At 31.4% G+C, this 9,196-nt stretch overlaps 1 long non-coding RNA gene across 1 annotated transcript; it reads left to right on the forward strand.

Moving 5' to 3' along the window:
- The first annotated feature begins 3,948 nt into the window (after window positions 1–3,948).
- On the forward strand, window positions 3,949–7,808 carry LOC118765204. Its single transcript, XR_005001070.1, has 2 exons — window positions 3,949–4,327; window positions 5,559–7,808. It is a non-coding gene; the product is annotated as an uncharacterized LOC118765204 (long non-coding RNA).
- The last annotated feature ends 1,388 nt before the right edge of the window (window positions 7,809–9,196 follow it).

Raw genomic sequence — 9,196 nt, forward strand, 5'->3', positions numbered from 1 at the left:
TATATATTTATTGTTATAGTTGTTATTATTGTTGTTGTTATTATTATCATCATCATCATCATTATTATTATTATTATCATTATTATTATCATTATTAAGGCAGCAAGCTGGCAGAATTGTTAGCATGCCAAATGAAATGCTTATTGGCATTTTGTGTCTCTACATTCTTCTGAGTTCAAATTCCGCCAAGGTTGACTTTGCCTTTCATCCTTCTGGCGTCAGTGAAATAAGTACCAGTCAAGCACTGGGGTTGATGTAATTGACTTATCCCCCTCCTAAAAAATTGCAGGCCTTGTGCCTATAGTAGAAAGGATTATTATTATTATTATTATTATTGTTATTGTTGTTATTATTATCTACTTTATCACTTTCTTTTGCAATTTAATCTCACAAGGGATAAATATGTACAAATTTTTTTGTCCCCTGTGCCAATTCTCAACTTTCCCTAGTTATCAGCCAATTAAGCAGTAATTTACAAACCAATAAAGTTCTCAGCTGAACTTTTGTGCTTGCTTTCTGTCTTGAGAGTCACATCTCATTTATTAACATCAATTAAAAATCATTGAATAGCAATCTGATATCTGGACGTGTTGTTTTGTTTGGCGGTGGTGGTGGTGGTGGGGAGAATTATCATCATTCCAGAAACTAAATTTAGAAATTGACTATTTCTATCTTTGATACCAGTTGGTCGGTCGGTCGTGTGTCTCACTTATATTTGTTTAATTGCCATGCATCAATTTATCTTTCTTTTCTCTATCATCAGTTTTATTTTTACTCTTCTTTTTCAAGTTGGATTCCCCCCTCCCCAGTTATGATTATATATCTTAAAATCATTGATTTACTACAAAAGATTTCATTAGGAACAGTTATTTATGACTTTATTGATTCCCCCCCCTTTTCTTCTCATTTTTATTGTCACACAATTGTTTAAAAGATTGTTATTAATTTTTTATTTTATTTTTAATTTTTTGTATCCTCATTAACAGTAAGAAAGTATAAATATTTTTTTCAATTATTTGAATGACATTGTTTGCTTGCTTACATAAGTTTTCTGCTAAAATATTTTGGTAGGAATCTTAAAAATACATAATTTTGTTAAAAGACTTGTCAGGTCTTATCAGTTAGTAAAATAAATTTTAGCAAAGAAATAAAAAGTAAAATAGTGTAATGCAGTGGTGGGAGTGTGGGGGGATGAAATGTGTCATAACAAAAATATTTCCATCTTTTTACAAAGATACAACAAACTATTAAACTACAAAATGCCAGCACTTTTGAGAAAGTCTACCAAATATTCAGACTTAATTATTCTTGTTCCTAATTTTAATGGAGATTTTGTCAGTTTAGTTAATTTTAGGATAGTTAGAAATGAGGAAGATCAAGGCTAACTAGATTCTGAAAATCTTGCCCATATTGAGTGCACCAGAAATAACTTAGCTTTTATGTTGCTGTTATTTTAAGCATAGATGGAAGGAATAGCATAATTCGTATATTCTGCATAAATTTACATATATCTGTGTGTGATATATGCAAACAGTTTTCCCTGTTTTCCTTTTCCTTTCTTCACTCACAACAAAATTATAGCGAAACCTAAAACTTAGTTCCTTAAAACTTATTTGCTATTGCATATTGTTCAGTTGCTGTGGCATTTCATTGAAACTTTTGCTCAACAATTATTTTTACTTTTCTCAACGTTTTTCAAAACGACATAACTGAAAACTTTCTGACAGTTTCACCCACTTCACTATTTTATAAATGTTTCTGGCAGTTGATTGATTTTATTGCTTAAAAAATTATTTCTAAAAATTAATGAATATTGGCAGAAAACATTTAATGATATCTTTCAACTGCTCTTATTTTCTGTTATTCCTGTCCAGGCACTGAAATGGCGTTGTATATTTTTGATATAGATATACTTCTGAAGCAAAAAAAAAAAGAAAAACATTTTCATTTTTGCCTATTTTGGTCATTTGGTTTTCTCATTTAATTTTCTTTTATATTTCCTTATAACAAATCTTTTTTATTTTCATTCTTTTTTTTTCTTGCTTGGAGGTTTTATTTATGAGATTTTTTTAATGTTTCGTAAAAATTTCAAACTCTATGAAATATTTACATTAAGATGGGACAATCATTTTTTTTTTGTCATTTGTGCATGTTTTCTTATTAAGATAATTTGATATCAAATTAGATAATCTTTATGAAAATATCTCCTATAATTCTTTTAGAAAAGGTAAAAAAAAAACATTCATTAACAAATAATCTTAGCCTAATTAACAAAAGTAACCACACCATAACAGCCAAATCTAAAAAAAAATTTAAATTAAAAACACAGTGTTTGCTTTTCAACAGGGACCATATATTATTTTAAGTTGTAAATCTTAGGAAAACATTCCCTGAGTGTACCACAATCATAAATGTTGATCAGACACTTCATTTAGTTGCTTTTTTCTGAGGTGTGGGTCATAGTTGGTGAAAGACCAGTCAACAGCTAGGCAAAACTCTTCAACTGTTTTATATACATACATATGTACACACACACACACACACACAACTGATGACTGAGCATTCAAATCTTTGAAAAAAATTTCTTGCTATCAACAAACAAGTATATAATATCATGATTATTATTATTATGAAGATGCAGCTACACATAAGCAAAATTTTCACTTGATTTGTTATTTTACCTGAGATGATTGTCAGGTGTCTATAAAAACAACTGAAATGACATGAATAAAGAAAGAAATATATCCTTGGATAACATCCAAATCTGAAATTATAAACTTCTTTTTTTTCTGATTACCAGAATTCAATTAGGACAATAATTATCATTAATGTAATGCTAGATAATTGGTTAAGTAATTTGTTAAATATTTAAATTATGAAACCGGATTTGGTGATGTTTTGTAATTAAAGTAACTTCATCTTTAGTGATAAAAATGTCTTGTCTTGCTTAATCGTTCTCATCCACACAATATTTCAATTGATGTGACCTTCACTTGACATTGGAGGTCTTATTCGAGAAAGTGTTACATAGTACCTGACTAGGTTTTAACTCTAACCACTTATTCTTAAAGAAGTGGTTCTCACCATCAACCTTAAAAATCACTACTTTCAAAATAAAGCTCACGTGACCCCCGCCCTCCACCTCATACAGTCTCCAATATATTTCCATTTTATAAGACTTCTCGTTCTTTAATAATTTTCGCGAAAATTTAACGGTTAATATAGGGCGTAACAAATATCAGAAAATCAAAAAAAAAATGTGTGTAATAGGTGTAAAACAACTTCCTATGAATGAATATGAAAAAAAAAATTTGCACCAATTACACTATTTTTTCTTAGTTTAAAGGCCATGGACTGAAGATGTGAAATTTCCGAAGCCTCTCCCCCACCCCCCTTTCGCGAGCGCGCATTTCTTTCATGATAGTCGTTTAGAGCAAGTTGTTTTACACCTATTACGCTGTTTTTGTTTTTGTGCCCGGTTCAGACGCTTTCGGAAATTCCCGATATAAATATTCCGAGGCCTCTCCCCCACCCCCCTTTCGCGAGCGCGCAATTTTTTCATGATAGTCGTTTAGAGCAAGTTGTTTTACACCTATTACGCTGTTTTTGTTTTTGTGCCCGTTCAGACGCTTTCGGAAATTCCCGATATAAATATTCCGAGGCCTCTCCCCCACCCCTCTTTCGCGAGAGCGCATTTTTTTTTTTCATATTCGTTTAGAGCAAGTTGTTTTACACATATTACACTATTTTTTTTTTGTTTTGGTGCCCGGGTCAGCTCCTCAGACGCTTTCGGAACTTCCCGATGTGAATTTTCCGAGGCCTCTCCCCCCCCCCCCTTTCGCGTGCGCGAATTTTTTTTTTTCATATTCGTTCATAGGAAGTTGTTTTACACCTATTACACACATTTTTTTTTTGATTTTCTGATATTTGTTACGCCCTATATTAACCTTTAACTTTAGGGTTATTACTGTACACAAATATCTAAAAAATGGGATGTGTTAGATGGCATACAATCAGCAAATCACTGCACTTAATTAGCTTCTGTTTAATTATATCTTGGTTGTTCTCTTAGTTTTGAAAAACTTGTAAAGGCTTCATTTGTAAAACACAATTTGATAAAAGAGACCACTGAACTCCAAATGGTTGAAACCCTCTCTGCTTGGAGTTAAACAGGTGATGATATTTGGTACATATCCAAGGAAAAAACAGGAGCACATCTGATGATTTTTGGAGATCAAATCAAGCAAAATATTTTCAAAGACTTTTTCATCCCATTTTAGTGGAAAATTTTAGCAAATCATCCCAGACATTTAGTTAAAAGTTTATGGTTAACCCTTTCGTTACTATATTTCTGACCAAAATACACCTCTCATGAGTTTCAATTAAATTCTAAAATAATCATGAATTTAGGCTTGTTTCATTAAATAACTGTAACTTTTTTACTTATCAACATTTTAATGTGATATTTGGAACATAATTAAAGGAAGGGTTCTTAATCAATTCTATTGCATAACTTTTGACTCAAAGTGACTTTAATTACAGGTAAATCCAGGTAAATTGAGCAAAAGGTAAAAATATTAAAATTTTAAATTGAGCAAAAGGTAAAAAATAAAAATTTTGTTTAAACATCACTATAGAAAATGAATCATCAGCTAATATTCAAATGGGTATGCAACAAAATTTTGATAAAGAAGAATTGTGCACATCAGTTGAATTTAATGCACAACAGGTGTACCATAAAGGTGGAATAAACTGAAATATTGGAATCCACCGTAAGTTTGACCGAACTAAAGAAATCGGTCAAAAAATAATATACGGCCCTGGTTATGGTATGGAAGTGATAAATTCCAGACCACATCGTTCCCTAGGCCATGCTGACTAATATTATTTTCCCTGTATAAAAACTAAATCCACGCAGTACCCAGTAATTTGCTTCACAAATTTCCCAAACTTTGAACCCCGATTTTGAGTTTGTTTACAATCTGCGTAAGTTTGTTTCCACATTGATCGCTTCAAACTAGCATACTGAAAAAATAAAAGTCTAATGGTTTCACTTCCTAAGAAAGGCTATAGATAAACTTTATCTCCTCAGAAAAATTGCTAATAAAAACATTTAAAAAGTTTTTTTACTTCATTCCGATGTAAAATCGTCTTCGCTGTCACCTTCGCCGCTTTGTTTCTTCGGAAGGCGCTGCTTTCATTTTCGGATAAAAAAATATTCATTATTTTGTACACCACGTGCTTTAGTACCTATTTCATTCTTTTTCTCGATATCTCCCTATTTTCCGTTGACAAAGCTTTAAATTCGGAATCAATGCTTGATAACATGAAACTCCTATCCATTTTCAAAGTTGAAGAAATATCGATGCTGAAAAACATGTGGAACAAAATCTCCCAAAATTCCCTGAGTTGAGATATCACTTGAAGCAATGTCGGATACTATAACTTAACTATTTACAATGTGAAATCACATGCTTTAACGAATGTACCAACGAGATTTGGGTTCAAATTTACACTTAAATAACAATGGGTTCTAACGGCCGGGTTAGTAACGAAAGGGTTAAGTCAAACTATTACTAAGTTAACTTGGTATTTTTTACTTGTGGTTATATACAGCTACTGTTTCAGTATCAGTATATAAAATCCGTCCTTTATATGAAACCATCCTAAGATAAATACTGCTAAATTTGTTGTAGGGACACCAATCAGTTTTTTGCTCTCTTCTTACGATTGTGAATTTTGTATGTATGTTAATACTAAACATTGCTATATGCATATTATACACTCTCACATATATAATGTTGGGTGTGTAGAAAACAGTGTTAATGAGAATAATGAAGTTGGGAGAAATTTGTTGCAAGTTGAAAACTGAAGTGTAGTGTCTTTGTACTCATAAGTGGTATCATACATGTCTGTATCTGATGGGGGTGGTTGGCAAAAATTTAACTATGAATAATATGCACTTCTTATTCTTACTGACATAAAAGAAATAGCTAAAAACTTCATTCACCCATCTATCTCTCTCTCTCTTTCTCCCTCCCTTCCTCTCCCCCATCTCTCTCTCTGTCCGATGAAGTGGACATGTCCTACACTCATGAAACCTTACGTAATCTTGGGCTGAGTCAAACTGATGTTAAATACACACACACACATGCACGTATAATATATATAATGCTGTTGACTTATTTTCTATGCTTGCACACACGCGCACACACACATCGAGAAAGGTACAAACATATGTTCCACACAGATTATCAGCTAACTACAGCCTATGTTTCCCTCCAGTCAAGAGTGCAGCTATTGGATAGAAAAGCTCTGTCCAAACCTATATTTATCATTCTCCTGGCAGTCGGTATGTGTTGGAAGATGTTGTCATTCTATTATCATTATCATTATTATTATTAAATTTGTTTTACTTTAGTTGGGTATAAAAATTGTTCAGATAATTCATCTAACCATATTGTTTAGCTAAACTATGCTTTCTAGACATCATACACGCACACACACACACATGCACATTCATGAAAAATCCCATCTTTTAATTCACCTGCAACATTAAATGGCTGTTATTCTATGAAATAGTATTTTATGGAAAACTTAAGTCTACATTTTACAGATCTTGAATAGCTTTTGGATTCTATGATTCCATTTCTGCTGATGTGTGTTTTTTGAAAAGCATTTAACCTTTTTAATGAACATCATGATGTTTTAACTCAGTTTAATCTCTACTTAATGTTTAGATTTTAGTAAGAGGTGAAGAGTAAAAGAGCTTTTTTTCTTCTTTCTGTTCTTTCTTTTTTTCTCAGCATTAATTATGTTATTTCCTCTGCAAGCTAAATAAGTACATTTTATCATTGTTTATTGCCTTTTTTTCTCTTCTTTTTGTCATTGTTACATTTACAACATGTATTTTAATTACTTTATTAAAAAGTTTAACTTTAAAGAAAAATAATGGAATTAATTACAAATTTAATTATAGCTTTGAACCTAATGTCAATACAGTTTATAGATAGAAAGAAAAGAAAATTATTGATTAAGTTTATAAAAAAATCAAATAAATTAAAAAATCATAACAAATAAAAACTGTTCAGACTTTCATTTAGTCCAAATAATGTGACAATGGGGGAGGGGGTATGGGTTTTTTTCTCATTTTTGTTTTATTTTTTATTGTTATTTTTTCTTGTTAGTTTGGATTCACTGGTAGATATATATATATATATATAATTTTTGTATGTTGTGTGTTAAAGTATTCTCTCACTTTTCATTCTTCTTCTGGTTTCCTTGTGAGGTTAGCAACAATAGCAGGCAAAAACCGGAAAATATCGTGTCAATTACTGTATTGACTTACCAGTTCTTGATTATTCTGATAATCTGCATTAGTTGCCAGCAGAAACAGTAAAACCTGATCAGGGACGAGAGATGAGGGGGTCAGGGGAGTCAGTATCAGAAACCAATTAAGTGAGTGTAATGGAAGATAGGAAGTTTAAAACTAGGAATAAATTTAAAATGTGATCAATAAAAGAACTGAAACTGATAGAGAGCCATGCAAAGGAAATCAAATGACATTCACATTTCTGGACATAAAAAAAGGTAAAAGTAATTTCCGTATGTTATAAAAACTGATTCTGTTAAAATGATTTAATGTTATTGTAGAACTCTAATAAATCTTTTTTTTTTTCATCTGTGAAATGTTGACCTACAATTCGAATTGACCCTTTTTATTCTGGGTACATTTTGTTGTTTAGTTGCAGCAATCCATTTCTTTCCAAAGTTCAAATATTTAACCTCATTAAACAGCAACAGAAAAACATTGAAAGGGATGAAAACCATCACGTATGTGTGATGGCTAATTTGTATTTAACTTGAATAGTTTTGGTCAAGGCTTGGTTTTTATTTTATTTGGGTTTTTATTATTATTATTATTATTTTGTTTATTCCCATTTGTTACACTAACTATAAAAATGTTACAGTTTTGTGTAAAAAAAAAACAATAAAAAACAGAAACTAAAGAGATATTTTATAGTAAAAATTATAAATAAAGTTTTTAAAAATCATGTTAAAGTTCTTGCTTATTAACAAAAATTAATGACTTATTTTGTTTCTCTTTATTTCTATTTTGTTACTTTTATCGTAGATAAATTTCAAAATTTTTTTTTTTTCAGAAACATGTCATTAACAAAACACATGGTAGCATTTCCATCCAAAATTCTTTCTCTCTATATTGCCTGATAGTCAAGCTACATTTAATGCTACACCTTCTTTTATTATTATTATTATTATTATTGAGTGAGAGAGCAGTGCATGCCATCAAAGTGACACTGGGGTAAAATATACGAAGCCCAGTATACCCATCATGACTACCCGTCTGATAAGGGTATACTAGGCACATGCATCACAACCATATGTGTGCGATATGGTGATCTCATATCAAGATAAACAGCACATGACCTTGCAGGTGGGGCCCAGTTAGAATTTTCTTCTGGTCGAGTAGTCCATCCCACTCAAACGGTCCCTGAATAAGGGTTGTTTAAGGATGTTGAACGAAACACCCATGTTTCCAGAGGTGAAATATTCAAACCCCAAAGAATTCCTCTCAACACATGGCTATGATGCTCCCCACTACTTCTGCTCATGATCAGAGATGCACACATCATCAGCCACTAAGGGACATGGTCAACTGGTTAAGGTCAAACAACTGACAAGCAAATCTGTGGTATTGAGCAGAATATTTGCTGTAGCCCATCTTTTATACCAAGACAAAACAATGTACATGATAACACTTCCAATCAGTTTACTATTATTATTATTATTATTATTATTATTATTATTTAATCACAGCATCTGGCACATTTACAGCAGATGTCTTGGTTAAGACTGGTTACAATTAAACACATACTAACTTCTTAAGAATTGTCTTTGGCAATTTATCATCATTAATCAAAAGTTTTATCTCTTAAGTATATTTTTGCAATAATACAGTTGATGGATCCCCTTTAGAACCCTGTCTTCTTCATCCTTCATGAAAACAAGATTGACAACTGAATTCCAAACACTTCATATCAAGTTTACAAAGTGTTTTTGCTTTGTTCAGAGAATAAAAAAAAGAAGAAATTTATTTAATTAAAGCTCTCTGGTTTAATAACCTCTTCTTATGTTTATATTTAATTGGTTCAGTCATCAACTGCTAGATGTCCTC

Source organism: Octopus sinensis, linkage group LG10 (assembly GCF_006345805.1).
Source record: "Octopus sinensis linkage group LG10, ASM634580v1, whole genome shotgun sequence".
Classification (NCBI taxonomy): domain Eukaryota; kingdom Metazoa; phylum Mollusca; class Cephalopoda; order Octopoda; family Octopodidae; genus Octopus; species Octopus sinensis.